General features: G+C 37.6%; 1 long non-coding RNA gene across 5 annotated transcripts in view; it reads right to left on the bottom strand.

Annotated features, from left to right (window-relative positions):
* The window catches only part of LOC116597249, a 35107-nt gene extending 21666 nt beyond the window's left edge, over positions 1-13441 (bottom strand). For 3 of the 5 annotated variants that reach the window (XR_004288519.1, XR_004288522.1, XR_004288523.1), the window contains exons 1-2: positions 12574-13441; positions 12162-12226 (exon numbers count right to left, since the gene is read on the bottom strand). This is a non-coding gene — a long non-coding RNA (uncharacterized LOC116597249). Of the gene's footprint in view, positions 1-12161; positions 12312-12573 lie in introns of all 5 variants that reach the window. The other 2 variants (XR_004288521.1, XR_004288520.1) reach the window with 2 other exon arrangements.
* Between the last annotated feature and the right edge of the window lie 3476 nt (positions 13442-16917).

Raw genomic sequence — 16917 nt, 5'->3', positions numbered from 1 at the left:
AAAAAGCACATAAGGACTTCTCCCTGTTTACCTGTAGCATAGCACCTAAAGAGATAAAAGTCACGTCTTATATGATTCTGATGAAAACAGAGAGGTCAAAGCCTTGAACCTGAGAGACTTGAGCCAAACTGAGATCAAAATTGGAGATGATTTGGTCTCAAATAGCTCCAGTTACTGATAAGGCTAAAGCATTCAACACCGAGCTCAAGGCTATTTGGCATCTACTACCAATCCTAAATATAAAAAAGGATAGCAAGTAATTTGGTCCTGATTGAGCAAGACCTATAGAAGAGTAGAGTTGAATGATGCTAGGCTCTAGGCCTTTAAACAGAACACGATGTCCAAAGTCTTTGCATATTCCTAGAAAACATGTTTCACTTTAGTTTACATTATTTCTATTTAAATATGAGATTGGCCAATCAGATGTTTAAAAGTTAGCTTCTTTGGGGGGGGGGGCTCTCATAATAGAGGTATAATGAATGGAGGAATCATAGGATACACTCTTTGTACCTAAATTGTTGGCATAAAATACGTCTTTTGCAGATGAAAGGCATCTCAAGCCTGTTGAAGTAAACTATATATACATATACGCACGCCCAAATATAATTGTCATCCATCAATTTTCTGAGCTAGCGAGAAGCACAACAGCAAATGAAACAAAATACAGATGATCTCCCTGTGGTTTTCTCCAAATTATTCTTTTATCGATGCATTATTTCACACCATCAATCAACCCTGAAAATCCTAGGAAAGCAAACTAGATCTCCACGATTAAAGTCAAACGAAAATCCCAGGATGGCAAACCCTATCTCTTTGATTGGAACAAAACCAAAACGTTCCAAGAAGGAATTCACATGCTTAACAGCTCCTGTGAAAGGAACATTAGCGAGGAGTTTCAGAGAAATGCTTAGAAATCCATTTATGCCTGTCAATAACATCCCCCCTTTCGAGCTATTAATCCATTAGAACCTGCTGAGTTGGTACAAAACTGGACAAGAGAGAAAGTACAACCATTGCGGGAGAGGGGGTTGGAGGGAGGGAAGTAACGACTAAGTTTCTATTTGTTGTTATTGCTATCGTTTTATTTGTTTTTGGATAAAAAGTAGCAGTAAATGGATTTGCCATTGACAAAAGAGCTGGTGAGAGGCAATTTCAGCGATCTGTTAGGAAAGGCTACTGTGGAGCATCTAATTAATGAAAAGCATGTTGACAAACCTTTATGACCATTGCCATGTTATGCATGTAATGTTATTGAAAAGGGATAATAAATATCAAAGAGGTATAAAGAGTATTATTATCCTTATCATAAAGAGATAGATTTTCCTTACCATCATTTATGGAAGACTTTGTTCTGGAAAGCACTGAAATTGTTAAAAAAAAAAATCATTACACATGAAAGAATTTCTGGCTACCCTAACGAAGCAGTTAATAGCAAAGGTATGACGGATATTTTAAAACAGAGAGTAGCGAAAAAATGAAACTTTGATGTCATTTCAAATTAATAAGGACTTTCAAGATTGACTCTTGGATGGCAGTTCTTCTCTACCCTTGGAGGAAACTAAATGTGCCCCTAGCATGAGCCTCCGCCAGCCTGGAAGCGGCACATTGTTAGAAAAGGACAATAGTGCCATCTACTGTCGAATTGCGGGATTACTCATATCAGAAAGAAGCTGATTTTTCCAAGTACTTTGATAAAAAATTTTTGAAATATGTGGTAGTAAGTGTAAATTCTCTAAGCTGTGAAACACTATAAGGACGCTCTTTCTACATAAACAAGAACTACATTGTATGCTTTTTCCACCAATTATTTTCATATGCATTTATATCTTATTTAAAGCAGTTTTACAAACCTTATAAAAAGTAAATTGAAAATAAACCTTTCAGGGCATCAGTAAAGATTTCGTGGATAATTTTGGACTAATTACCCCCTCCTCTTAAATTTATTTTTTTCCATTAGTTTCCAGAGTCTTTTCTAAATCTAATTAGCAATGAAATTTTCCTTGTTAAATTTGGAGAAACTTGTTTGGCAGACAACTACACAAAGCAAGATAGTTAAGAGAAGCACATAGATGTGTTTATAACTTTACTATATTGCTGCTAAACATTACCAATAATGAGTTTTAAATGGTAATTGTAAATCCCTTAATGCATTTTCTATATTAACTATCCTTTAGAAGAGAGAAAGTCTAAAGTCCCTGAATAAGTAAATCATACATATGGAATTTTAATTAAAAGGTGTAGAGATTAATTGCCTTTTTTATTATACAAGTCATGAAGGGCTCACACAGACCTAGAGGACAGCAAAAATTATCCAGGCCTAGAAGAAAACAATCCATCTTAGTCAACAGATACTATTAAAAAAATATAAAATCTGACCTGAAGTAGCATACTATACTTGCTAAGCCTACTGATACCATAGTTGTTACAACTGCACAAGTAGTAAGAAAATTAGCTGATTGTCTTTAAGTCTGTTGTAAAAATTTGAGATGAATAATACTCTGCCATATATGTTTTTAAATGCAGGATATTTCCACGGTGTAGAGTCGGCTGTGGTGAAAGATGGGTACATTCCCACGTGTCCCTGCTGAAGTGAATTTGACCATGGTCACAATCTTACCTGCCAATTAAAGAGCACGACTATGCTCTTTACTTATTCCAGTCCTTTGTCAGTCCTGGACCATCATATACACCATAAGAAGTCACGATTATGAAAGTTCAGAAACTTACTTACTATGGTATAGAAAATCCAGTGAAGAATGGGAGGTGTAAGTCATTAACTACGTAGGGATATTGCTGCTATACAGCAGAAAACCCTGCTTTTGCTACCTGAAGACACATTTGACTTGCATATTCTAGGAGTTATATAATCTCTTCAACCATTTCCATAATTTTAGACCAGTTTTTACCTTGCTTGGGGATCCCCAAAGTCTACTTTCTCCTGTCATTTCACTCTGACTTCATGGACGTCAACCCAAACCATTACTCAGAGATCCTGGGGTGTTGAAGACCAAAATTTATTCCCTGTGGGTTTTCTTAAGACTCTCCTGGCCCACCAGTCACAGAGGTCAATTCTAATTAGTGTGTGGAGTTAATAGCTTCATTTCTTCCCTCAATCTCATTTTTCTGTTCACATTTTTGATCTTCCAAATTTCTTTCTGTGGTCACATGGATCTGTCCTAAACTATAACAGAAACTAACTAAAAAGCCCTCGTATTTTTTTGTTTCCTATCCAGTCAGTTTTTATTCACTAAAAACTTAGGTGTAGCTTAATCTTGGTTCACTCACTGGTTGTGAGTATCTGCAGGGTTATCCACTAGTTTAAAACAAATCTCATCTTAATAAAATCAAATGTAGGCAGCAGGCATAGTTCAAACGATGGGTTCTAACTGAGTCCTTTTAATTTATCACTTGCTCCCAGGAATGACGCCAAGATAAGCCTATCAGCTCCAGAAAGCAATGAAGGAAAGCTGCCTCAAAAACTGGGCAACAAAGAATCAGACAGCTATAAGCAGAGAGGAATCTTCCAGATCTTGGGACAGAAGAAAATTCTGTGTTTACAGGCATAGTAAGAGCTTAGTGAAGCAAAAGCTTTTGGAGTTGGAAATGGTATCTTAAGAGTTATGTTCTCCAGAGGCAAAGGAAACAAAAGTGAAAATGAACTTTTGGGACTTCATTAAGATCAAAAACTTCTGCACAGCAAAGGAAACAGTCAACAAAACAAAGAGGCAACCCATGGAATGGGAGAAGATATTCGCAAATGACGCTACAGACAAAGGGTTGGTATCCAAGATCTATAAAGAACTCCTCAAACTCAACACACACAAAACAGATGATCAAGTCAAAAAATGGGCAGAAGACATGAACAGACACTTCTCCAAAGAAGACATACAGTTGAGTAACAGATACATGAAAAAATGTTCATCATCATTAGCCACCAGGGAGATTCAAATCAAAACCACATTGAGATAACCACCTTACACTAGTTAGAATGGCCAAAATCAACAAGACAGGAAACAACAGGTGTTGGAGAGGATGTGGAGAAAGGGGAACCTTCTTACACTGTCGGTGGGAATGCGAGTTGGTGCAGCCATTTTGGAAAACTGTGTGGAAATTCCTCAAAAAATTAAAAATAGAGCTACCCTATGACCCTGCAATTGCACTACTGGGTATTTACCCCAAAGATATAGATGTGGTGAAAAGAAGAGCCATCTGTACCCCAATGTTTATAGCAGCAATGGGCACAGTCGCCAGACTGTGGAAAGAACTGAGATGACCTTCAACGGACCAATGGATAAATAAGATATGATCCATATACAGTATGGAGTGTTATGCCTCCATCATAAAGGATGAATACCCAACTTTTATATTCACATGGACGGTACTGGAGGAGATTATGCAGAGTGAAATAAGTCAAGCAGAGAGACTCAATTATCATATGGTTTCACCTACTTGTGGAGCATAAGGAATAACATGGAGGACGTTGGGAGATGGAGAGGAGACGTGAGTTGGGGGAAATTGGAGGGGGAGACAAGCCATGGGAGACTGTGGACTCTGAGAAAGAAACTGAGGGTTTTGGAGGGGAGAAGGGTGGGGGTTAGCTGAGAAGACTCAACAGTAAGGGGTTAGCCATCTAGGCAAGTCATCATTTGATATCATGTAACAGGGTGCCAGTAAGTGAGACCCAGTGATAAGAATCCTGAGCCCAAGTTAAGAGTCCCAGACAAGAGTGACCAAAATTCATGTGGTTATTTGTCAAAGTTGTAGAATCTCAGCAGCAAGAAAATCCTGATTTAAATGACATTGTTTATAACTATATTTAGTCTCATCTCTGAAGACTTTTAACAGTTATTAATTTTCTGAAGCATAGACGGACCTCAGAGTAAAAACAGCCTACATCCTCCTAAATGAATTTGCACACAATTGGGCACGTGATGAAAAATGGAAAAGTTTGGAGTGGAGATAAATGTTTCCATAAAAGGGAGAGGCTATGGAGGGCTGAAATCTCCAACAGGAGGGTCTTTGGAGGGCTACAACCGGGAAGCAGTTGAACACATTCATGAAGAACTCAGTCTGATACAGCTTGCTGGACCACTGGAGGACAGGGCAACTAGGAAGTTGTTCCAAAATAAGCAAGCTGCTTTGGGAATACTAAAATCGTGTTTTCATGGTTTAGCTCAAAGGCGCTTCTCTGCTTTACTTACAGCTTTGTTTTGTAAAAGAGTCAAATATCTCCTTTTGGAAGTCATAACTCATGCTAGCCTTACAAGCTCACCATGATGCTCACCTTCCAAAGAAGGGTACTTTGAGTCTTCCTATGGGAAGCTGTTTAATCCTAAGGCATAACAAAATGGTCCTGGGGGAAAGGATGAAACGGAGAGGGAATCACAAATTTCTGAATTCCCACTGTAGTAAGACTTAACCATTCACTAAACTGTACATTTCTTGAGAACAAGAAACTTACCTTCTTTATTCATGAAATCCGGACACTTTTTGCCTCGGAGTAAAAGGCGTGCATAACATTTACTGGTATAAATTCTATAGATGATTTCTGTTTATACTTTAGAATGTTCTTTCATTAAAATGTTAACTTTTGAAAAATACTTAAAGTCCAAACCAAGTGAAATGTTTATCTTCTCAAATTCTTCTTTTTTTTAAAGATTTTATTTATTTTTTGACAGAGAGAGAGAGAGCGAGGGAACATAGGCAGGGGGAGTGGGTGAGGGAGAAGCAGGCTTCCCACCGAGCAAGGGGCCCGATGCAGGAATCGATCCAGGACCCTGGGATCATGACCTGAGCCGAAGGCAGACGCTTAAAGACTGAGCCGCCCAGGTGTCCCTATCTCCTCAAATTCTTAAAATTACAAAAAAAAAAAAAAAAAAAAAGACTATTTGTCAACTTTGAGCACATTCCAAATCTGTTTTATAAATTAGAAAACAAATGAAGAAATTAAATCTATTCAGCTTCATTGATAGCCCTAAGAAAAATAAATGTTACTTTTTTATTCTAGTAAAACTATAATATTTTCATGGAAAATAAATTAGATATTAGAAATATTTTGAAAATTAGATGTAGGAAACATTTCTATATGTCCCTCTAAAATGTATTTAACAAATCTGTACTATAACAATAGCCAAGGATTAAAATTTGAAAACTTAAACTTAAGTAACATCTCTACAGGAAAATATTTTCCACAGAGAGAATCTTTTACTGCATTGTGGGCATGCAGAAATTATACAGACAGCATAGAAAGCAGTTTCTGTTACTGTCACTATAAATCATAACATTTATTTCCAGGAAAAGAAAAATTCATGGGTAGCAAATTATTTCAAGTTGCATATGTAATTACCAATTTTACTTTAATTCTGAATTACACCATTTGCAGATCCTAAGCACCCCCTTGTGGTCATAAATAAATATTTCTCATCAAGGTGCTTTTATACCTGAGAGAATACTTTTAAGGTTTAAATGCCTTGCTTTGAACTAATTGATATTTAAATTGCATTCAAATAAAATATTTATTTCTATGTAACTATGGGGCATAACACATGCATTCCAGTATATATGGATATATGTACAGATATATGCATATATCCCAGTATATATCTATAGACATGTATATATTCAGTATAATATATACATGCAAGTAAATCTCAAAAAATCATTTGGGTCATATAAACATCCTTAAAATGTGTGGTAGCCTCAAAAATATCTTCCAAGAATATCTCTTCTCTCTTCTACTACTTACAAAATTACATAGAGGCTTTTCATCTCCTAACAGCCATGATCTCAGAGTGGTTCTCACTTTTGATTGCCTATTAGAATTGCCAGGCGATAATAACAACAATAATAATGATGGTAATAATAACAATCGTAATAAATAATATTTAATAATAATAATACCATTCCCAGGCATCCCACAGAACATGACATCAAAATAGCAGGATAAGCTGCAGGAATCCATAGCTTTTTTAAGTAACTCCAATACACCCAGTGTTTCAAACCTCTGATTTAAAAGGCATCGTAAGGATTCTTCAGTTGGGAAATAATATATAAAATAGAGACAAAAGATGCGTTTCCATTACCTGGACGTGTGAGAATGGTAAAACATTGAGTCTGATCATTCAACATGACATGTTCTCCTCAGGCACTATCACTACAAAAACAGAGACAGGTGGGGCGACTGGGTGGCTCAGTGGGTTAAGCCGCTGCCTTCGGCTCAGGTCATGATCTCAGGGTCCTGGGATCAAGTCCCACGTCGGGCTCTCTGCTCAGCAGGGAGCCTGCTTCCCTCTCTCTCTCTCTCTCTCTCTCTCTCTCTCTCTGCCTGCCTCTCCATCTGCTTGTGATTTCTCTCTGTCAAATAAATGAATGGAATCTTTAAAAAAAACAAAAACAAAAACAAAAAAACAGAGACAGGTGCTTCCTCTCCTAGAGACTTTGGGATTATTTTACAAATGCACTCAGTTTAAAAAAAAATTATTGTGCAAAATGAATATCCTAGAGAAAGAGATGGGGAAGGACTACATTTTCTTGGGAAAATCACTACCTGATTTGTACAAAGTCTGTTACCTTATTTAACTGTATATGGACAGGTGTTTATTTTTAAGGTTCATAGGTAATAGTCTGTAGTGTGAAACATTTAAAAATAATTAGCATTTGTACCTTGGATGTTTCAAGGTGTTACGTGAACTTTGGGGCCATGCGTGAATGCCAGGCTTTTGTAATGAAAAGACTGGTTTTACTGCCAGTAGACATCTAAAAACACTCTGCAGTTCATATTAATAAGACTGAATGTAATTGAATGTCAGCAAATATGGTGATTTATAAAGTACTTTGCACCATGTATATAATGAAAACCCTTGGCATTGAATCCTAATATTTGATGAAACATGATAGTGGCTTTATTTCCAATAGCCAACTTGACCTAGAACCTTCTATCATTTTTATAGTGAACTGCTTTACCCTGTTTCTACCTTTGACTCAAGTTTTCATGTATAATTAAAGAAAAGTGGTACAATTTGAATTTAGCATTTCCCCTTTCTTTGGCTATTTGATATATTTTCAAGACAATGAAATGAATACTTTATCAAATATATCAGAATAATATAAAGGTCTCAATGTAAACTCCTTGAAACCAGATATCAGGGAAACTGACATTTATCCCATTATACGGACCTTGCTGAAACTATTTTTTGGAACTTGCCATTTTTGAATATCTGTTTCTATGGCAAACCCTTGTTTTGGGTGATAGATTTGAATTTTTCTTTTTAAAGATTTTATTTATTTGTGTGACACAGAGAGAGATCGCAAGTAGGCAGAGAGGCAGGCAGAGACAGAGAGGGGGGAAGCAGGCTCTCCGCCAAGCAGAGAACCCGATGCGGGGCTTGATCCCAGGACCCTGAGATCAATACCTGAGCTGAAGACAGAGGCTTTAACGCACTGAGCCACCCAGGTGCCCCTAGATTTGAATTTTTTAAACAACATTAAAAAGTATGTGCAGCCAAGGCTAATGCATAATTGGGTTAAGCTGGGTATGGAACAAATTTAAACGAAACAAAACAACATGAAATAAGGTGTGTGGGACTATAACCCAGCAAGCATGATAGAGGCATTGTGGGAGTTGCAAATTAACACTAAAAGGCTGTTTTGAAACCCTCCATACACCACCAGAGACATTTCCCAAATAATTTGAGTAATTTCAGCATTTTGGGACTATGTATAAAGTCCCACAAGTCTACTGCCTCTTTAAAGGTAGTAGGTGTGCTCTGTTGGTATAGATTTCTTTTATGATTGAAACTGAATTATACAGACACATGCACGCACGTTCAGAATTATATATATAGCATGACCACGCAGCCCAACTAATTTTCACCAAACTGAACACATCCATGTAACCTATACTGAAATCAACAAAGAGAACCTTACTATGTTAGTAGAGTATTTTTTTTTAATTTTTTTTAAAGATTTTATTGTTTTTTTTATTTGATGCGGGATGGGGGAAACACAAGCCGGGGGAGTAGGTGTGGGAGAAGCAGGCTTCCCGCTGAGCAGGGAGCCTAATGCGGGACTTGATTCCAGGACCCTGGGATGCTGACCCGTGCGGAGGGCAGACAGACGCTTAACGACTGAGCCACCCAGGTGCCTGTTAGTAGAGTTTTTAAAGCAATCTCAATGCTTTATGTTCACACGTTTTTAAAAAATAATGTTGTAAAAGAAAAATGCTGCATCCAATTACAACAAAAACCGGAAAGGAGTACTATTTTCAATTTAAAAAGCAAGCCCATCATTCATTTCAATGCATTAAAACAAAACACTTAATGGGAATCTTTGACTGCTTGCATACTTCATAAATACCTTGGTACTTAAACATGCCTTAAGAAGAAAATTGAGACAGAACAAGCATTGCTAATATTTGGTAAGATTTCTAGCATTTTCCCATAGTTTAAAATGTGAAATTCAAATTTCAAACAATAATTTCCTAAGTAATTTTGATACTGTCTGAGTGTATATTTTATTGATTTTAATGTCAAAAAACAGGCTCCCCAAAATATCGCAAACATCAACGTGTGTCCTGTCTTCCAGGGGACATTGTTAAAAGTCGATCCTGGCTCCGGGGTGGGCAGCTCTAACTGGTTCATGGTCTGTGGGGACATACTAGGTCTTGAATCAAGCTTTCAGGAGCGAGAGTAGCCTCTTGTTATAGATACCACATGATATTTTCTCCTCTTTCCAGTTCTTCCAAATATTTTCCCCAATCCCTGGACATGCCATTCATTTTTTCACTCTTTCTGCTTCCTTGGTTGGTAAAATAAAAAAATAAATAAAAATCTCATGTTACTCTCCATTGCCTGAATCTATACTGTCAGTGCCAGGAATTTACTCAAAAATCTCTCCTGCCTTGGCCCATTCTCCTCCCATTCCCCACACCTGCATCTTCCCCAGGCCCCCTGGTGTCAGAAGCCCAGTGTTCTGCTCGCCTTACTGCCTGCCTTAAGTTTTCAGTGTGATTCTGTGGAGTAAATGAAACTGTAATGTCAATGTCCTCGACCCATGGTGGTCAGAAAGCTCAATGACGCTGATGTTAAAAAAAAAAAAAAAAATCAATTCTTTTTGAAACAAACAAAACCCTGGGATATCTAAAACAACTGTGCTGGGGCTCCTGGGTGGCTCAGTGGGCTAAAGCCTCTGCCTTCGGCTCAGGTCATGATCTCAGGTCCTGGGATCAAGCCCCGCATCCTGGAGCCTGCTTCCCCTGCGTCCCCCTACCCCCCCGCCCCCTGCCTGCCTCTCTGCCTACTTGTGATCTCTCTCTGTCAAATAAACAAATAAAAATTTTAAATAAATATATATATATATATAATAAATAAAACAACTGTGCTGTAATACTTTTGTTCATCTTTAAGCAACATCAGCTGATACATTTTTTTAAAAGATTTTATTTATTTATTTGACAGAGAGATCACAAGTAGGCAGAGAGGCAGGCAGAGAGAGGAGGAATCAGGCTCCCTGCGGAGCAGAGAGCCCTATGTGGGGCTGGATCCCGGGACCCTGGGATCATGACCTGAGCCAAAGGCAGAGGCTTTAACTCACTGAGCTACCCAGGTGCCCTAGTTGATACATTTTTGAAATATACTTGTTTTTTGTGTTTTGGTTAATACGAGTTTCTTTTTTCCTTTTATACTAATTCTGCAAGATGATGGTGAAACAATGATTTCCAATATGAAGAGGGGTCTGTGCTAACTTGTAAGGATATAAAGCAAGAACAGAAAGCAAAACTATCAACGAAATTTTGACTGGATAGGGTGCTAATAGCTTCGAATTTATGGCTGAATTTTCAAATAATACAGGAATCTAACCTGTATAAACTTTCCCTTCAAATTAGGTTATTAGGTCAATTCAAGGACAGGAACATTCAAACCATGATAATATAAAATCTCAAGAACTGTCTTTTTTTTTTTTTTAAGATTTTACTTATTTATTGACAGAAAGAGAGAAACCACAAGGGTGGAGAGGGGCAGAGGGAGAGAAGGAGCAGAGTCTTCACTGAGCAGGGAGCTTTATACAGGGCTCAATCCCAGGACCCAGGGATCATGACCTGAGCCTAAGGAAGACACTTAACTGACTGAGCCACCCAGGTGTCCCTCAAGAAAAGTCTTAAATGCTAAGTCTGGAGAATGAAAGAAAAGAAAATTTTATAGTAAGATAGATACATGGAATTATGTATTTTTCAGTAATTAGCTTATAATGGAATTTTCCAATCTGAAAATCGTATGATTGTTGATAACCTATAATGAATCCATCTATGATCAACTTATAGAGATATATAAATAATAATCAGAAAAATCAGTCAATTTGGAGGCTTTCTGAAAATCCAAGACAAATTTGTGTATATCTTTACTAGATACGCCTGTGACTTACTTCATTTTCTCTCCAGTAATCTGTCCCTAATTATTAATTCTCTTTATAGTTATGAAACAACATTGACAAGTGAATATGTCAAAAACAATTAAATATTTCTTTATGCACTTCTGGTATGGCATAAAGAGCCCTGGTCTAGAACTGAAAACCTGGGATCTAATTTTGGCACCAGTGCTAATTAGCTTGTGATCTTGAACAGGTCAACTAAATTCTCTGACTTGTGGTATCTGATTCTGGGACATATCTTTGATGCTAAGGAGGAAGATTTCACGAGTCCCAAGAGCCATCTTAGAATCAAATCTCATTCTGACCTTAAACCCAGCTTTTGAAAACTAGGTTCTTAGATTAAGAATCTAAGAACTCTTAAGACTAAACATCTTATTCCCGCCGCTGGGAGAGGATTCTTGTCTCTCCGATGCTTCTACCTTGGTTCCCATTCAGGACTGGAGTTGCTCCAGGACTGGAAGACAGACTTACTGCCCCCAGCACTCTGCTGATACTTAGACTTTGTTCTGAATCCCCATGCCCACAACTACAGTCCCTTTCACACTGACTTCTGCCTAGGCTGCTGGCTAACTCTTCTTGCCCAAATCTTCTTGACACTGAAATTGCTCCATCTGCCTGGGCTCACGTGCTGCCAAGAGCCACTGCTCACCACATGGTCTGTCTGAGCATTGCAGGATCTCCAAGCCCCATCTAGGAATCAGCACAGGAAACAACACAGGGGTTGAGCTAACACTCACCTGGAGAGGAGAGAGGGGACGCTAGATGGTGGTCATGGTCGGTCTGAGAGTGACAAACTGAAGAGCTGAAGAGACAACCACAGCAAGACAAACAGGTCAGGTAGAAAAAAAAGTCGAGTTGAAATGCATTCTTTACTGAACAGAATCACGCTGAAAAGTAGTAGATTAGGAAAACAAGCACAGTTTAGTTTAGACAATTGCCGGCAGATAGAACTCCTGAGATCATGGTAAAGAGAAGTTTATCTTCCCATAGTTCATACCACTTCTGCCTCTTGGCTAGAAGAGGATAATCATAAGCATTTTATCTTTTAGGAAGCACTCGTTTCAACAGGTGGGAATATACCGACAGGAAAAACAGAAACAAATTGCAACACGCCATTGAGGACTTATTTGTATTAATCTATATACTCACATTACTTCCTTTCCTTGAACTCCACTGCACACTCTGTCTGAATTTTACAAAAGCAAAGCTCAAAGAGAACAAATATAATAGAATGTGTAAAACAAACCAGTATTAAACACCAGGATTGCCTCTCCTCTGACCTCCCATTTCAGTAAACACTACCTCTTCAGTCACTTGTTATCATTTCTGGGTCATTTTTGAAACGTGCAACTGACTTTAATGATCCTTCATATATTTTTAGCAATACATTCTTAGAAATATACACTGGTCTGCACATAAAAGTATGGGTTCCTGGGCCTACAGAGTTAAATTTCCAACTGTGAATTAGAATTTACATTAGCAAACTAATCCAGTCATTCCCATTCCTGTGCCTGCTTTCTGCAGAGGCCACTGGAGACCCACTGTTGTATATTCAGTTTAATTTAGCCCCTCTGCCTCAAATGTTAGGGAGGCAAATGGTTTTGTTTGAGGAACCCACCACTTTAAAAAGCGAAGAGAGCATGGAAATACCTTTGAGTAGAGTACACCAGCGTCTCCTGCCAAGTCTTCTTCCCACCAACTCCAGCAACTCCAGAAGGTACTTACAGGCCTGGCCCCGGAGGCATTTGAACCTGCTATCCTAGACTTAAGCTCTCCCAAGAAAATGATCATTACCATTTGCAGAGAAGTATTAAAACAAATAACGTAGACAAGCAACTGTGCCAATTTACGTTACTTAATTCAACTAAGCTTTCTTTTCTTTTTTGATTTGGAGATAACCCAAAGCTGGACAGTCAGTGGCCATGGCTGTTTAAATCTAAGAATAAAGATCACCTTTCTTTTTTTTTTTTTTTTAAAGATTTTATTTATTTACCTGAGTGAGAGACAGTGAGAGAGAGCATGAATGAGGAGAAGGTCAGAGAGAGAAGCAGACTCCCCATGGAGCTGGGAGCCCGATGCGGGACTCGATCCCGGGACTCCAGGATCATGACCTGAGCCGAAGGCAGTCGTCCAACCAACTGAGCCACCCAGGCGTCCCTAAAGATCACCTTTCAATTAAAATGCTTTCCTTTCAATTATGAAGAGACTGAGCTACATTGGCACAATGGTTTTAAAATAAAGGCAACACATTTTTAGAAATTAACCTGTGGTATCTGAAAGTAAATGAAATCCCTCTTGAATACGGGGCATTATTGTTAGTATATGAAGTTTAAATTACTTTGGAAACTCAGTAACTATTTATTGAATATCTACTATTATTCAATAAACGGTACTTCAGATACAAATAGAATGGCAACAGATTCCATTGAAGAATGCATACTATTTCTCATCTCCCTTGGGTTAATGCGAGCTAATATGTAGATATAGATTATGCATATGTGTGTGTAGGTATGTGTGCATATATGGACTGATATGCCAATTGATTTTTCACCTGAAAGAAGTTTCTTTAGTCTTAACTATTTTTCAGTGTCTTGAAGCAGATCTTCACAATCTATGTAGTATTATGAGCAGGACATTTACAAAAATAACCATGTGTTAAAGTAGAAATGTCAAAGAAAATCAGGCAATACTAAACAATGCTTTTTCTTTTTTTTTTTAATTTTTAATTTTTTATTTTTTATAAACATATATTTTTATCCCCAGGGGTACAGGTCTGTGAATCACCATGTTTACACACTTCACAGCACTCACCAAAGCACATACCCTCCCCAATGTCCATAACCCCACCTCCTTCTCCCAACCCCCCTCCCCCCAGCAACCCTCAGTTTGTTTTGTGAGATTAAGAGTCACTTATGGTTTGTCTCCCTCCCAATTCCATCTTGTTTCATTGATTCTTCTTCTACCCACTTAAGCCCCCATGTTGCATAACCACTTCCTCATATCAGGGAGATCATATGATAGTTGTCTTTCTCCGCTTGACTTATTTCGCTAAGCATGATACACTCTAGTTCCATCCATGTTGTCGCAAATGGCAAGATTTCATTTCTTTTGATGGCTGCATAGTATTCCATTGTGTATATATACCACATCTTCTTTATCCATTCATCTATTGATGGACATCTAGGTTCTTTCCATAGTTTGGCTATTGTGGACATTGCTGCTATAAACATTCGGGTGCACGTGCCCCTTTGGATCACTACGTTTGTATCTTTAGGGTAAATACCAGTAGTGCAATTGCTGGGTCATAGGGCAGTTCTATTTTCAACATTTTGAGGAACCTCCATGCTGTTTTCCAAACAATGCTTTTTCAAAAGGAAAGAGTTTTAGCTACAAACATTCACTTATTTTGCAGGCTCAGTATCTTTAAAAGTTAGGTATTAAGTAATAAGGAAATGAAGCCAACAACTAAATTATAATTTTTGTCTATTTTATTCCCTGTTTTAATATGTGTTTATTTTTAAACCAAAACAAAATGCCTCAGCCACTAACATTGTTCTGACATAACAATAAGTTTTCATACATGTCCCTGATTTCTAAACACCTTGTATGGGAAATCCACCTTGTTTTGGCATCTTTACAAGGACTTGATTTACAACTGTTGCTTTCATTTATTAATCAATGTACACTAAAAAGAAACCATCTTATTTGTTATCTGGTTAGCTCATTATAATTCAGAGATAGAAATGATCCATTACATTCTGTCTCATTCCAAACTATTCTGGAACAATCTCCACTTTCATAACGTGAGTTATTTCTAATTGTTCTTGTGACAATAGAGTATATTGACTTTAGAAAAACTGAACTTTCCAGTTTGGTAACCATAAAAATGTTTAAAATTGAGTAATCTCCAGAAAAGCAATTATTTGTGTATTTTGCAGCGCAGGGACATTGATTAAATGTGAATGGATCTGATATTCAGATCCTGTAACATTGTAGCCCTTATACTCTTGAACTCTCAAGATGGCTTTGGCACCACTCCAAGTCTCAGCACAAAGGGTGTTGGACGTTTATCTGTTCAGATCCTAGGTTGAGCAACAAAACTGCTTTTGTTCAAAGAATAACTAATGGATGAGTAATGAAGTCACTTACCCAAAGCCAAATTCCATTGTCAATAAGAGGAGGTTTGGATTGTATAGTTTCATCTAACAACTATGTTGGAATTTAGATTTTCTAAGAGAAGCCAGAAAGCAACTGTACCTTCAATGGGACTACTCTTTCTCAAGAAGATACCAGCAATGTGTGAAGTATTTTCATCTCTTCAGTTTTTTCGTAAGGGGCTCTTGAACATGTGTTATATTGTAAGCTTAACTTCTTAAGTTGAAATTTTGACAAATTACTATTTTCCCTGTTTATTGTCGGTTTTTTTTTCCCCCCAGTAGAGCTTTTGAAAGGTGTGGGGGCTTCTTGATTATTGTTTTTGTTTTATTTTGCTTTGCTTTCTTTTAGAAGAGCTTTTAAATGCTTTTGTAATAAGAGAGCCAAATTGGAACTAGGAAGGCAATTCTTTAAGACTGTTGTCCAAACTTAAACTTCCTGTGGCTGTTACTCTGCTGTATGAATACTTTTGCCTTATGACAGGATGCAAATGGTGTTAGGGCACATCCTCTAACAAAATACAGAAATTAAGCTAACTCCATTGAGTTTTGCTGCTAGAGCACTAAATAAATATACTTTTTTTTTTTTCAAGATTTTATTTATTTATTTGACAGAGAGAGAAAGAGATCACAAGTAGGCAAAGAGGCAGGCAGAGGGGGAGGGGGAAACGGACCCCCTGCTGAACAGAGAGCCCCATGCAGGGCTTGATCCCAGGACCCTGAGACTATGACCTGAGCTGAAGGCAGAGGCTTAACCACTGAGCCACCCAGGTGACCCGCTAAATTAAAAAAATAATAATACTTTTTATGTATATTATGATTTATATACTATTATCTTGGTATATATTGACACATTTATACATATATGTATATACAATGTGTATGTATACAATACGTGTGTGTGTGTGTGTGTGTGTGTGTGTGTGTGTAACATTGCATCCTTTACATCTTTACTTATCACAAAAATGCTTAGAGTTAGAAAGGTGAAATTGATACTAACTTCTGCATAGCACTCTTGATGGATTCCTCCCAGTTCAGTAGATTTGGCACTTCTCCTTGAAATAGGAATAAATTTAAAAATAAAATTGGAAAAAATGTGTCCTTTTGTCGTGGAGACAGCTACAATGGCACTCATGGAAAAGTATCGAGCTGGCTACAGACACATTTTTAGTAAATATATTTGCACAGTTCTCAATTTTTTTTTGTTATAGTGAGTTAACAGTGTTCCTGCCACAAAATTATTTCTTCTCAGTCATTTTTTTAGAAAATTTTAATGACTATCTTTACCTAATTTTAAGTAACTTTTCTACTGCTGTTCTCATCACTTTTTCTCTTTCTC

This window comes from Mustela erminea, chromosome 8 (assembly GCF_009829155.1).
Source record: "Mustela erminea isolate mMusErm1 chromosome 8, mMusErm1.Pri, whole genome shotgun sequence".
NCBI classification, from domain to species: Eukaryota; Metazoa; Chordata; class Mammalia; order Carnivora; family Mustelidae; genus Mustela; species Mustela erminea.
Note: the sequence above shows the minus strand (reverse complement) of the source record. Positions and strands in the feature narration are given on the sequence as shown.